Source organism: Dermochelys coriacea, chromosome 3 (genome assembly GCF_009764565.3).
Source record: "Dermochelys coriacea isolate rDerCor1 chromosome 3, rDerCor1.pri.v4, whole genome shotgun sequence".
NCBI lineage: Eukaryota > Metazoa > Chordata > Testudines > Dermochelyidae > Dermochelys > Dermochelys coriacea.
Genome location: NC_050070.1, coordinates 122,286,895 through 122,299,775, shown reverse-complemented (window position 1 = coordinate 122,299,775; position 12,881 = coordinate 122,286,895). Strand labels below are relative to the sequence as shown.

The window sequence follows — 12,881 nt, the reverse complement described above, 5'->3', positions numbered from 1 at the left end:
TTCCAATATCCAGAATTTAAATTTTTTTTTTTTTTTTTAAACCTGAGTACTGCAATCCTTATGTTGGTTAATGGGATAAAAGTTTGATCTGTTTTGCAAAATGGCTTGCTTATTGGAACATGTTTGTCAGAATGCACAGAGCTGGAAGGAAATAGAGCAATGTAAAAAAATTGGCTAAACAGTTTGAATATTAAGTATGTGTGGATATATAAATGGTCATAACTACCAAATTTAATGAATTAATCAACATACAAGTGAAGTCTGCATCTTAAGTGTAGACATGGAATCTCACTGCATTTGTCATAAATGTTGGGGGTGAAATCCTAGCCCCACTCAAATCAAGGCAAAACTCCCTTGACTTCTGTGGGGTTCATATTTCCCTCTAGATGTTGGAGTATACAACTATTTTTATTCTACATCCTTGGATTGCCAAACAGTATAACTGGCTCAGATCGAGCCATGTGACACATTGATATGCTTCCTAGCAAATCCTAAACTGGCAACCTCTTAGGTGCTATGGTACTACACCTCCTAAGTAATGGGGTTACAAAACAAAGGAGTAATTTGCCAAATTATGCACATGATACAATTTAGGATCCCTATATGGTGCCCTTCAATTGGATTTTCTGACATGATGCTTCAGGTAGCATTCCTAGCAGAAGCCAAATATAACATGCTGGCTTATAAATTGCTTGATGTATTTGTGGCTTAATTGACATCTAGATTCTGCAGAATCTGAAATCTTTCACTTCATTTAAAAACAAACTTTAACTCATGTTGGCTAACAGAACCTTCTGATGTGATCTAAACTTGAGGCAGTGTTTTTGATTCTGCAAACAACCTTAAGGGTGTAGAGGTGTAAGTGCTCTTGCTTATTGATGCTAGTGGGCTTTACAGTTAACTCCCCAATAACACACATGTCAGACTACTTAATATCTGATTATTGTAGCTGATAAAGGAAAAGGTTTTGGACTGAAGCAGTGGGGGGGAGGGAATGAATAGGAGTTGGAATTTTGAGTAGGTGCATGGAAGAAAATGCAGAGGGGAAAACAAAGCCTGAAAAGATCAATAACGAACAGAAATAGCAGGTTCAACATAACTTAATGTTGCATTCAGTATTGCTGTGAACACACAGAAATCATATTCCTGATCACTTGAAGGCTCAGTTTTTCCAGTTCACTAAAGCCACTTGGTGTTGCTATAAATAATAGAATCAGAAATGTAATGCTGGAAAGGACCTTGAAGACCTCTAGTCTTTTCCCCTGTGCTGAGGTAGCATTAAGAATACTTGGACCAGGGGTACTTAAACTGGGCATCATGACCCCTCAGGGGGGTCACAAGGTTATTACCGGGGGGGGGGGGTTGTGAGCTGTCAGCCTCCATCCCCAATTGCCTCCAGCATTTATAATAGTGTTTAAAAAAAAAAGTTTAATTTATAAGGGGGGTTGCACTTAATAGGTTTGCTCTGTGAAAGGGGTAATCAATACAAAAGTTTGAGGAAACACTGACTTAAACCATCCCTGACAGGTGTTTGTTTAAATCTGGCATTCTCAAACTTTTTTTGTAGGAGCCCCTTTTGAAAATATTTCAGGCTGTGATGACCCTCATACCATGCCACCATTACTTCTGCGCTGCTGCTGATGGCAGTGCTGCTTCAGAGCAGGGCACCTAGCCAACAGCCACCACTCTCTGGCTCCCCAGCTCTGAAGGCAGTGCAGCAATAAGGGTGGCAATACTGTGTTCCTGTTCTACAGTATGCCTTTGTGACCCCTCTTTTGGGTGAATACCCCCTGTTCTTAAAAAGATCCAATAATGGAGATTCAGCAACTTCCCTAGGTTAGCTGTTCCAGCCCTTAACCATCTGTAGTTAAAAAGTATTTTCTGATATCTAACCTAAAACCCCTATGCTGCAAATTAAATGGAATTCTACTACTCCTGCCTTCAGTGGATATGAAGAACAATTGATCACGAATTACTTTTTACATGTTTGAAGATGTAACGTCTTCTCTCTCCCCTGCCATCTAAACCCAATGTCCAGTTCTTTCAATTTTTATTTGTACATCATGCTTTCTAGTCCTTTTATCACTTTTGTTGCTCTCCTGTGGATTTTTGCCAATTCATCTCTCTCAAAGTGCACTGCCCCAAATTTAGGCACAATACTCCAATTGAGGTCTCACTCCTGCTGAATACGGAAGAATAACTACCTCCACCATTTACATATGACACTCCTGTTAATGCATCCCAGAATGACATTTGCCTTTCTTGCAGCCGCATCACACTGACATATTTAATTTGTGACCCACTCTACTCCCACAAATAGTTTTCTGCAGTACTGCTTAACCAGTTCTTTCCCATTTTTCATTTGCTAGGCAGTGCAAAATAGGTATAAATCAGCTGATGCCTCAGAGGGGAAAATCCCTGCTGGTGTAGAGACCATCTTGACTTTACATCTTATATCAGCCTCCATCTACATTGGTACTAGGGGATGAGGTATAACTCAGCTCTGCTACACCCAATCCTCCATTGGCATATGGGACTTAGGCAAGTTTGGAGTACAACCGTTCCTGCTCTAACTTGCCTGGCAACTGAGGCTCTGAAGGGCTGCAACTGGCTCCTTTTGGCTACTACCTCCACTATGTTGAAGTACAGCTCAGCCATAGTGGAGAATGGAGACTGTGACGGGTTAGATCACAAAAACCCCCTTGGGAGCTGCCACCTGATGTGCCAAGACTACTTCTGCCCCTGCTTTCCTGCCCAGTCAGTTTAGGACTTCAGTGCCCTGCTTAGTTTGAGCCAGACCCGCTAGCCTGCTGCAAACCCAGACCCAGGTCTGAACCATGTCCCATAACAACTGTAGGCTTAACTGAAAGCAGCTTATACAGGGTAAACTCATAAATTGTTCATCCTCTATAACACTGATAGAGATGCACAGTTGTTTGCCCTCTCCCACCAAGTATTAATACATACTCTGAGTTAATAAGTAAAAAGTGATTTTATTAAATACAGAAAGTAGGATTTAAGTGGTTCCAAGTAGTAACAGACAGAACAAAGTGAATTACCAAGCAAAATAAAATAAAACACGCAGGTCTATGTCTAATCAAACTGAATACAGATAAAAACCTCACCAGTTCCCATAAGCTCTCTTTTACATACTAGCCTCCTTCTAGTCTGGGTCCAGTAAACACTCACATCCCCTGTAGTTACTGTTCTTTGTTCCAGTTTCTTTCAGGTATCCTTGAGGGTGGAGAGGCTATCTCCTTAGCCAGCTGAAGACAAAATGGAGGGGTCTCCCACGGGCTAAATAGATTTTCTCTTGTTGGTGGAGACCCCCTCCTTTCCCCTATGCAAAGTCCAGCTCCAAGATGGAGTTCTGGAGTCACCTGGGCAAGTCACATGTTCATGCATAACTCTCAGGGGTTTTGTTTGTTTGTTTGTTTGTTTTTGACTTGATCACATTTATATTCTGATTGCACACTAAAGTCCAGACCAACGATATACTGTGACAGGGTCAGGCCAGATTGCTACAGGAGAGTGATTCTACTGGGATCTGGGAAGTGCTAAAGAATCCCCCTCCAGCCTAAGAGGGGAATCCACAGGACCTGGAAACCAAATAAGTACAGGGGACAGGAGTGTGGTCAAACGGTCAAACTAAGGGAACCGGACGGGGACACTGCGCAGAGAACCCCGGATAGTGCCCACTGCTCCTCAAAGGCGTCAAGGGAGTCAGTGGACATTGCCATGGGCAGAAGCCATTGCCCACATGGTATCTTGAATGTCTCCAGGAAGATTTCTTATGGGGATTGGAGCATTCCAAGATGCATTGTTTCTTAAGTGCTTCTTGATTGGGTACTTAACTTTGCAAATTCCTTTCTCCAGGAACTGATCAAATGCTCTATTAAGGTTATTTAGAAATCAAGCCAGTACACGACTAATATTCATAACTTTGAATACAAAAATGATACATGCATACAAGTAGGATTAATTGATTCAGTAAATCATAACCTTTACATAGATATGTTACATGGCATATGTAGCATGGAACATATTCCAGTTATGTCATATATATTCATAAGCATATTTCCATAAAGCTTTATGGGGGGCACTGTCACAGAGATCAACATCTATATCCCTCTCCAAACCTCATTTATTCTTGATTTAATCTAGTCCAGTACTTCTCAGCTGGTGGACTGTGAAGCACTGAAAAAATTTATTACAAACTAAAAGCAAAGAATCTTGCACCCTGCTCCTGTGCACATCCTTACCCTCCTTCAAGATAAATATGCTTTGTCAACCTCTTGGAATACTCACACGAATCATAGGGTTTGCATTGATATATTTTGTTCTTTTATAGTAAACATAAGGGCCTGGGGGAAAAAATGTGTGTTGAAAAAGAGGCCACCAAACTAAAAAGGTTTAGAAACAGTGGTCTAGTTCAAGCACTGGAGATAGATGTAGAAATTACTCGTTGACGTTCTATGCCCTGTGCTATACCCAAAAGGTGAGACTGGATTATCAAAATTGTTCCTTCTGGCTGTAAAATCTGTGAAGAGCCTACCAAAGCTAAGAAATTCAACACTACCAACATAAGACAGACTTTGAGACAAACCAAACTAATAGAAATGTATAAATCAATTCTCCCTCTCCCTTTGATTTTTTTAAAAGATAACTTACCAATAAATAAATACAAAAACACTAAAAAAAAGGGCAAGGCTATCTCTTTAGGTAGGTATTTATGTGACCCCCATTACTTTATCTGATTATTTTGTGCCAAACATGCTTCATGATCATTCAGTATGTCCCTATATTTACAGCATTAATATTAAATGGAATAAATTTGAATGTCAAGTAACATCCCTATGGGTGCTCCACTGCAGATGCTCATGTGCCTTTGATTGGAGATTTTCATAGCAATGCCTGTTTGGCCTGCACTTTCACTCCAGCCATCCTTGTGCCCCGTACAGAGGATATATAGAGCTGTGTAGATGAACTGCCCCGAGTTCCTTCTCAATCACCCACCTGAGACAGAGCATTTAGTGTACCACTTAGCATATACCTTAACAATACATTCTTAGGGTATGTCTACACGATGAAATTAGGTCGATTTTATAGAAGTCGATTTTTAGAAATCGATTTTATACAGTCGATTGCGTATGTCCGCACTAAGTGCATGAAGTCGGTGGAGTGCATCCTCACTACCATGGCTAGCATCGACTTACGGAGCGGTGCACTGTGGGTAGCTATCTCGCAGTCTATGCTGCCCATTGGAATTCTTGGTTAAGCTCCCAATGCCTGATGGGACAAAAACATTGTCACAAGGTGGTTTTGGGTACATGTCATCAGTTGCCCTTCCCTCTATGACAGCAATGGCAGACAATCATTTCGTGCCTTTTTCCCATGCAGACGCCATACCACAGAAAGCATGGAGCCCGCTCAGCTCAGCTCAGCGTCACCACTGCTGTTGTCAGCAGATGGTGCAATATGACTGCTAACCATCATCACCACCGCTTCCGCTGCAACTCTGCTCTCCTGCTGTTGTAAATGAGCTCAGTCTCAACAGGAAATTTCTCCATGTTGTCGTCATTCACCGCTTCCGCTGCAACTCTGCTCTTCTGCTCTCCTGGTGCCATGAATCCACCTCGCAGGAGCTCTTGTCATTCTATATAAATGTCTATTCTCGTGGCATCCATCATCATCCACCGCTTCCGCTGCAACTCTGCTGTCCTGCAGACACCATATCACGGCAAGCATGGAGCCCGCTCAGCTCACTGCTGCTGTTGTGAGCATTGTAAACACCTTGCGCATTATCCTGGAGTAGATGCAGAACAGGGCTAAGAGATGCCAGTACGAGGATGATTTTGATGAGGACATAGACACAGACATTCATGAAAGCATGGGCTGTGGCAATTGGGACATCATGGTGGCAATGGGGCTGGTTGATACAGTGGAACGCTGATTCTGGGCCCGGCAAACAAACATAGACTGGTGGGACCGCATAGTATTACAGATATGGGATGATTCAAAGTGGCTGCGAAATTTTCGAATGCGTAAGGCCACTTTCCTGGAACTCTGTGAGTTGCTTTCCCATGCCCTGAAGCGCAGGAATACCAAGATGAGAGCTGCCCTGACAGTTGAGAAGTGAGTGGCGATAGCCCTGTGGAAGCTTGCAACGCCAGACAGCTACCGGTCAGTCGGGAATCAATTTGGAGTGGGCAAACCTACTGTGGGGGCTGCTGTGATCCAAGTAGCCAGTGCAATCACTAACGTTCTGTTATCAAGGGTAGTGACACTGGGAAATGTGCAGGTCATAGTGGATGGCTTTGTGCAATGGGTTTCCCGAATTGTGGTGGGGCGATAGAAGGAAAGCATATCCCTATCTTGGCACCTGACTACCTTGCCAACCAGTACGTAAACACAAGGGATACTTCTCAATGGTGCTTTAAGCACTGGTGAATCACAAGGGATGTTTCACCGATATCAACATGGGATGGCTGGGAAAGGTGCATGACGCTAGCATCTTTAGGCACTCCAGGCTATTCGAGCAGCTGCAAGAAGGGACTTACTTTCCAGACCAGAAAATTACCATTGGGGATGTTGAAATGCCTATAGTTATCTTTGGGGACCCAGCCTACCCCTTGCTCCCATGGCTCATGAAGCCGTACACAGGCAGCCTGGACAGTAGTAAGGAGCAGTTCAACTACAAGCTGAACAAGCGCAGAATGGTGGTAGAATATGTCTTTGGAAGTTTAAAAGCTTGCTGGTGCTGTTTGCTGACTAGGTCAGACCTCAGCGCAACCAACATTCCCATTGTTATTGCTGCTTGCTGTGTGCTCCATAATATCTGTGAGAGTAAGGGGGAGACTTTTATGGTGGGGTGGGAGGTTGAGGCAAATTGCCTGGCAACCGATTTTGAGCAGCCAGACACCAGGGCGATTAGAAGAGGACAGCAAGGCATACTGCACATCAGAGAGGCTTTGAAAACCAGTTTCATGACTGGCCATGCTTCGTTGTAACAGTTGTGTGCATTTCTCCTTGATGCAAACCCACCCCCTTTGTTGATTTTAATTCCCTGTAAGCCAACCACCCTCCCCCCTTTGAAATAAAGTAACTATTATTTTGAAACCATGCATTCTTTCTTTATTAATTTTAAAAAAAGAGAGATAACTGACAAAGTAGTCCGGGTGGGGTGGAGTGGGGGAGGAGGGAAGGACAAAGCCACATTACTTATTGTAGCCACACCACAAATCAAACTGTTTGAATGACAACCTTCTGTTGCTTGGGCCATCATCTGGAGTGGAGTGGCTGGGTGCCCGGAGCCTCCCCCCAATGCGTTCTTGGGTGTCTGGGTGAGGAAGATATGGAACTTGGGGAGGAGGTCAGGCGGTTGTACAATGGATGCAGCGGGGGTCTGGGTTCTTGTTGGCTTTCCTGCAGCTGCACCAGATGCTTCATCGTGTCTGTTTGCTTCCCCATTAGCCTTAGCATTGCTTCCTGCCTCCACTCTTTGCACTCCTGCCTCTGGTCTTTGTGCTCCTGTTTCTGCTCTTCACGCTCACTTAATACTTTCCGACCGAATGTTGCTTGAATGCGACCAAAACCCAGGACCATTCGCTGCCATGCTTTGTGTTGCAATGATTCCAGAATACTTTCAGAGGACCTCCAGGAGAGCTTCATGGAGATGTCCCTGGAGGATTCCCACTCCATCCCCAGACACGTGAACAGACTTTTCCAGTAGCTGTACTGGCCACGAATGCATCCCAATTCTTAAGGGAAAATCAAACATTAAACACTATTGCTTTTAACCCTGTACTGTAGTTATAAATATGCACTCACCAGAGGTGCCTTCTCCAGCTTCAGGGTTGGGGATCCCGCCTTTGGCGGCTATTGGCTCCAGGGTGATGAAAAGGTCCTGGTTGCCGGGGAGAATGGATTCACCGCTTGCCTGCTGCACATTCTCCTCCTCCTCCTCTTCTTCATCCACAAAATCCTCCTCCCTCTTGTTGGAGACTCCCCCCCTTGCAAGTATCCACAGACAGTGGTGGGGTAGTGGTAGGGTCCCCTCCTAGAATGGCATGCAGCTGATCATAGAAGTGGCATGCATGGGGCTCTGAACCGGAGCAACCGTTTGCCTCCTTTGTCTTTTGGTAGGCCTGCCTCAGCTCCTTAACTTTCACGCGGCACTTCCTGTTAGGGGGCCTATTCCTTCACCCACTTACTTCCCTTGTCCTTCTCGCATGAACAGAGAGCACCAATACCCGAAGTCCAAAGGTGCAAACAATTAGATGTTTATTGGGGTGAACTTCCAGCAAGCATGATTCCAGTTTCCTTCCTTAGTGTCCCCCTTCCCAGCTCTCACACCACAGAGCCTTACCTGTGTCCCTGTTCCCATTCCCCCTCTTTAGCAAAACATGATTCCAATTTCCCCACCCCCATTCCCTGTTCCCATTCTCTGCCCCTTCCTGATTGACTGCAGACTATATAGTAAAACTTGAGTTCTGCTTAGCTATATCTTAACCTATCATTTTAATGAAATTTAACTAACCAATCCTAACATATTGTAACATGATTATTTAACCAATTATATCCCACCACCTTAATTAGTTTACACCCAGCAAAATTAATTATACAGCAGAAAGGAACAATCACAGAACCAGACAGAGATTATGCAGACAAACAATAGGGAAATGGGGACTACAGTGATAGAACAACAAAGAAATGAGGATTTCACATCCCAGCTATTGATAAGTGAGTTCTTGCCAGACAGGATGCTATCAAACTAAGTTTCCTTTTACATTTTCTACGCACTTCCCTTTCTCTGGAGGTGATAGGCACTATTAGGACAGGATTGTATTCCTAACAGCCCAATAGCACCTTATTTCAATGTGACTAGTTTGGAATGTGAGGATGTGACCGTTTGCTTCCCAGCTTATGGCTGCCTCTGCTGCTTAGCCAAAGGCCTTAGCGTAAGCACAGGGCCTCAGACTGTCACAGTAAGAGAAGGCCCTTACACCAGCAGACAGTGATTTTGAGTCTTTCTTTTATACCTCTATAACTAGCTAAGTGATAAGAATACACCTAAATTAGAGTATAGGCCTTTACAGACAGGCCTGAATATCTATATCCTAACACTGCCGTGTGTCCCTGTTGTAGCCTCTCTTCAACATGCCGTGAGATTTTGGCAAATATATTTGCATTTCTTTTTTTTGATCGGCGTTCTGCCTGCACAGATGCTTCTCCCTATTCAGCAATCAGATCCAGTGTCTCTCTTTCAGTCCATGCTGGAGCTCATTTGTGATTCTGGGGGGACTGCATGGTCACCTGTGCTGCTGAGTTCGCCACATTGACCAAACAGGAAATGAAATTCAAAAGTTCCTGGGGCTTTTCCTGTGTACCTAGCTACTGCATCGGAGTTCAAAGTGCTGTCCAGAGCAGTCACAATGGAGCACTCTGGGATAGCTCCCGGAGCCCAATACCGTCAATTTGTGGTCCACACTACCCCAAATTCGACCCAGCGAGGTTGATTTTAGCACTACTCCCCTCGCTGGGGAGGAGTACAGAAGTTGATTTTAAGAGCCCTTTAAGTCAATGGAATGTGGTTGGTTGTGTGCACGCATTCATTTTAAAATTGACCTAATGCGGCAAAATTCAACCTAACCCCATAGTGTAGACCAGGCCTTAATGATAATTTATATTAGTTTTATGCCTCTTTGGGTTTAAGGGGTCCCTTCCCTCACCCCTCCTGCCTGAGGGGCTTTCTCAGGGGCTGCATCGCTGAGGTGTGCATAGATCCCTGGGATTCAAGCACTGCCTCTCCTGCTGGGGATCAATCTCCATGATTGACACACTTGGTGCCTTTGCTGTTTAGAAGATACCTACATAGCTTTGAAGTGCAAGATCTGCCCTTTTTTAAAATCACATCTCAAAAAAATAGGAAGATTGTTTTGGCTCATTATGACAGTACCCTGTCAATCTCCATATCCCAGTCCCTGAGATCTTCATAGGAGAAGAGTAAGGCTGACACTGACAAGGCTCTAAATGAGAGGCATTCTAGAACTCCTAACAGACAGCCTCCATCGAAGAGCAGCCGATTACCGCAGAGACTGACCACTTTAGACCACTCATGTGTCCCAGTACTGGGAGCTCTTCAGACTTTCAATTCTTCAAAAAAAACCATGGTGTCAGAAACCAACCCAGGAAGGTTGGGAAGGGATAGTGTGTTCCCCTAGTCTCTGTTTGCCAGAAGCTGGGAATGGGCAACAGGAGATGGTTCACTTGATTGCCTGTTCTGTTCATTCCCTCTGAAGCACCTGGCATTGGCCACTGTCAGAAGAGAGGATACTAGACTAGATGGACCTTTGGTCTGACCTAGTATGGCCATCTTATGTACCATCTAAGCATGATTGCTTTATCAAAGTGCCCAAGCACTCTGGTTTTCAGACTACCTTCAGACTCTTCACTGTCAGTAACCAGATGGTATCTCAGAAGTCCTCAGTATCATTGTCATCTGTTAAACATGTATTGCTGAAACAGCACCCTCAGTACAAACACCATCTTCTAAAATGGAACCACTGAAGCATTCAGCTCTCTTGGTATTGACATCAGCTGCTACAAAGCCTCGTATTACCTCGGCTCACGTATATCAGGTACCTCAGGAAGTTTGACACACCAAGGACTTGTATATTTCTGATGCGATAGAATCTCTACTGTTAATGGATTCTGAACAACTAGGTCACCAGACCTTATCTTTTCCTGGTAGCACCTCATCTCCAACACCTACCTCAGGACAGACAGCCATCCTCACCATCATTGTCTGCCCAACCCTGGGACTATGTCGAGGATGATTCCTTAGACTCACAGATTTTGGTACAGGGGTCTCCTGTCTATCATTAAAGGCACATTTTCCCTATCACTGTCCCTTGCATGGAAATTCTTAGGGAAACACAATTGTATGTCCCTTCTCACTGGCATTACCAACATTGGATGCCCCCTCTTTTGCTTTATGATCCACCTCAGTACCCATACTGGGACACTTGGGCTGCCTATCATCAGTAGTTCTGAAGACCTAGCTCCTCTTGAGGAGATCACTGAAGAAGATATTCTCCTGCTACATCACTCCTTTCTCAACATCCCCAACCTCAGGAGGAATCTTTTGAGGAGCAAGAGGTTGCAGCGGACAAAGTGATGACTACTGCAGACTGATATTTCATCACTGTTGCCAGATGAAGTGGAAATGCCTCTCTTCCCCACATTCTCTTACTGACATTTTTAAACAGTTTCAGTAACTGATGAAAAACATTGCTGACTCATTACAGATTCTGTTAGAGAAGGTCCATGAGTCACAACATAAACTGTTGGACATTTTGCATACATTTTGCTCTAGTTGTGTGGCTCTACCAGGGAATGATACCTTAGTGAATCCTGCTAAGACCATCTGGCAAACTCTTGCCACCACACCACCCAGATGAAAATGGGCCAATAAACGTATTAGGTTATGGTGAAAAATTTGGAATTTTTGTTTTCACACCCTGTGCCAAATTCTTTAGTTGTGGACAGGTTTCAGAGTAGCAGCTGTGTTAGTCTGTATTCGCAAAAAGAAAAGGAATACTTGTGGCACCTTAGAGACTAACAAATTTATTTGAGCATAAGCTTTTGTGAGCTACAGCTCACTTCATCGGATGTATCAATGAACATGATAGATGACATCACACAAGGACTATATCCTATGATAAAGACCAAAAGCAATTCAATCAATTGCGTCCCAAGAGCTATTCTTCAGCAACCCTGCAATTTTAGATTGCAAATTACCAAGCGCTGATGATGAAAAACAACCTCACTCATTGTGAAAAATCCAATCATTTTATTGAGCACCTCCCTGCAGAACACTGTGACCAGGTCAAGTCCATAATAGCTGAGCGTCAACTCCTAGCAAAAGCCTCACTCTGGGCTACAGCTGTCTGGGTTTCCTAGGGAGCTCTTAGGGAGGTCCAAAAACTTTCCTTTAGATGGATTTAAACTCTTTTCCAGGTCCACCAAAGACCCTCTCCATACTTTGAAGGATTCCAGGCCCATTCTCAGGTCCCTTGGCATATACATGCCTGCAAACAAAAGAAAATCCAGCAGGTCACAAATAGCACGGAGAGCTCCTCTGGTTCAAGTCTTTACATACAAAGGCCTTCTGAACCATCTAAGAGGTGGCCGAGATATCAAACGAAAAGACCACCTCCCGTAACTGCTACCATGACCTATCTGTTCTCTTCATCCAAGTGACACTGTTGATGGTTTGGTCAAGTGTCCAGAACATCCCCACCTCCAGAATCTTCAGCTGCCCCACGCCGCTGACCTCCCTCCCATTTCCAACCTGCATAGGAGCAGATTATATTTTGGAGGCCATCAACATTGGTTACTTCATTCATTCTTTTCATCTCCATCCTCCCTACCCACACCCTCATCCCCATCCCTCTTCAGGAGTCTATGTGGCTGCGGGGCTGGGTTAGGGTGCATGCTGGCGGGGGGTGGGGGTCTGGTTTTGTTTCATTACCCTGATGCGCCGTTTCCGTGCAAATGCACCATCTGGTACATGACAGGCCTAAATCATGGACGTAGCTCGGGCCTCAAAGTCGTGAAACGGCTGCACACGTAATAAAAAATAAGGTATTCAAAAGTTTAACAAGCGGAGGGAGGCGCCAAAGATGCTCCACACCCGGGGCACCATTTGGTTTGTGGCAGGTCCCGAGCGCCACGAAAGCCCCGGCCGGGCCAGCGCCACGGAGCCGCCCTACAGGCAGGGAGCCCCCGGCAGCCGGCTCCAGCCGCCCCGCGCCTCCGCGGAGCCCCGGGCGCCTGGGCTCGGCCGGTCCCTTCCCGCGCGGGGCTCTGCCGGCCCG

The 12,881-nt window shown here is 44.8% G+C and overlaps 1 long non-coding RNA gene across 1 annotated transcript; it reads right to left on the bottom strand.

The window, feature by feature from the left end:
- Positions 1–11,834: 11,834 nt before the first annotated feature.
- LOC122459392 lies at positions 11,835–12,870 on the bottom strand. The gene is made up of 2 exons (XR_006280050.1): positions 12,215–12,870; positions 11,835–12,092 (listed from the first exon to the last, which is right to left on the bottom strand). It is a non-coding gene; the product is annotated as an uncharacterized LOC122459392 (long non-coding RNA).
- Positions 12,871–12,881: the final 11 nt, after the last annotated feature.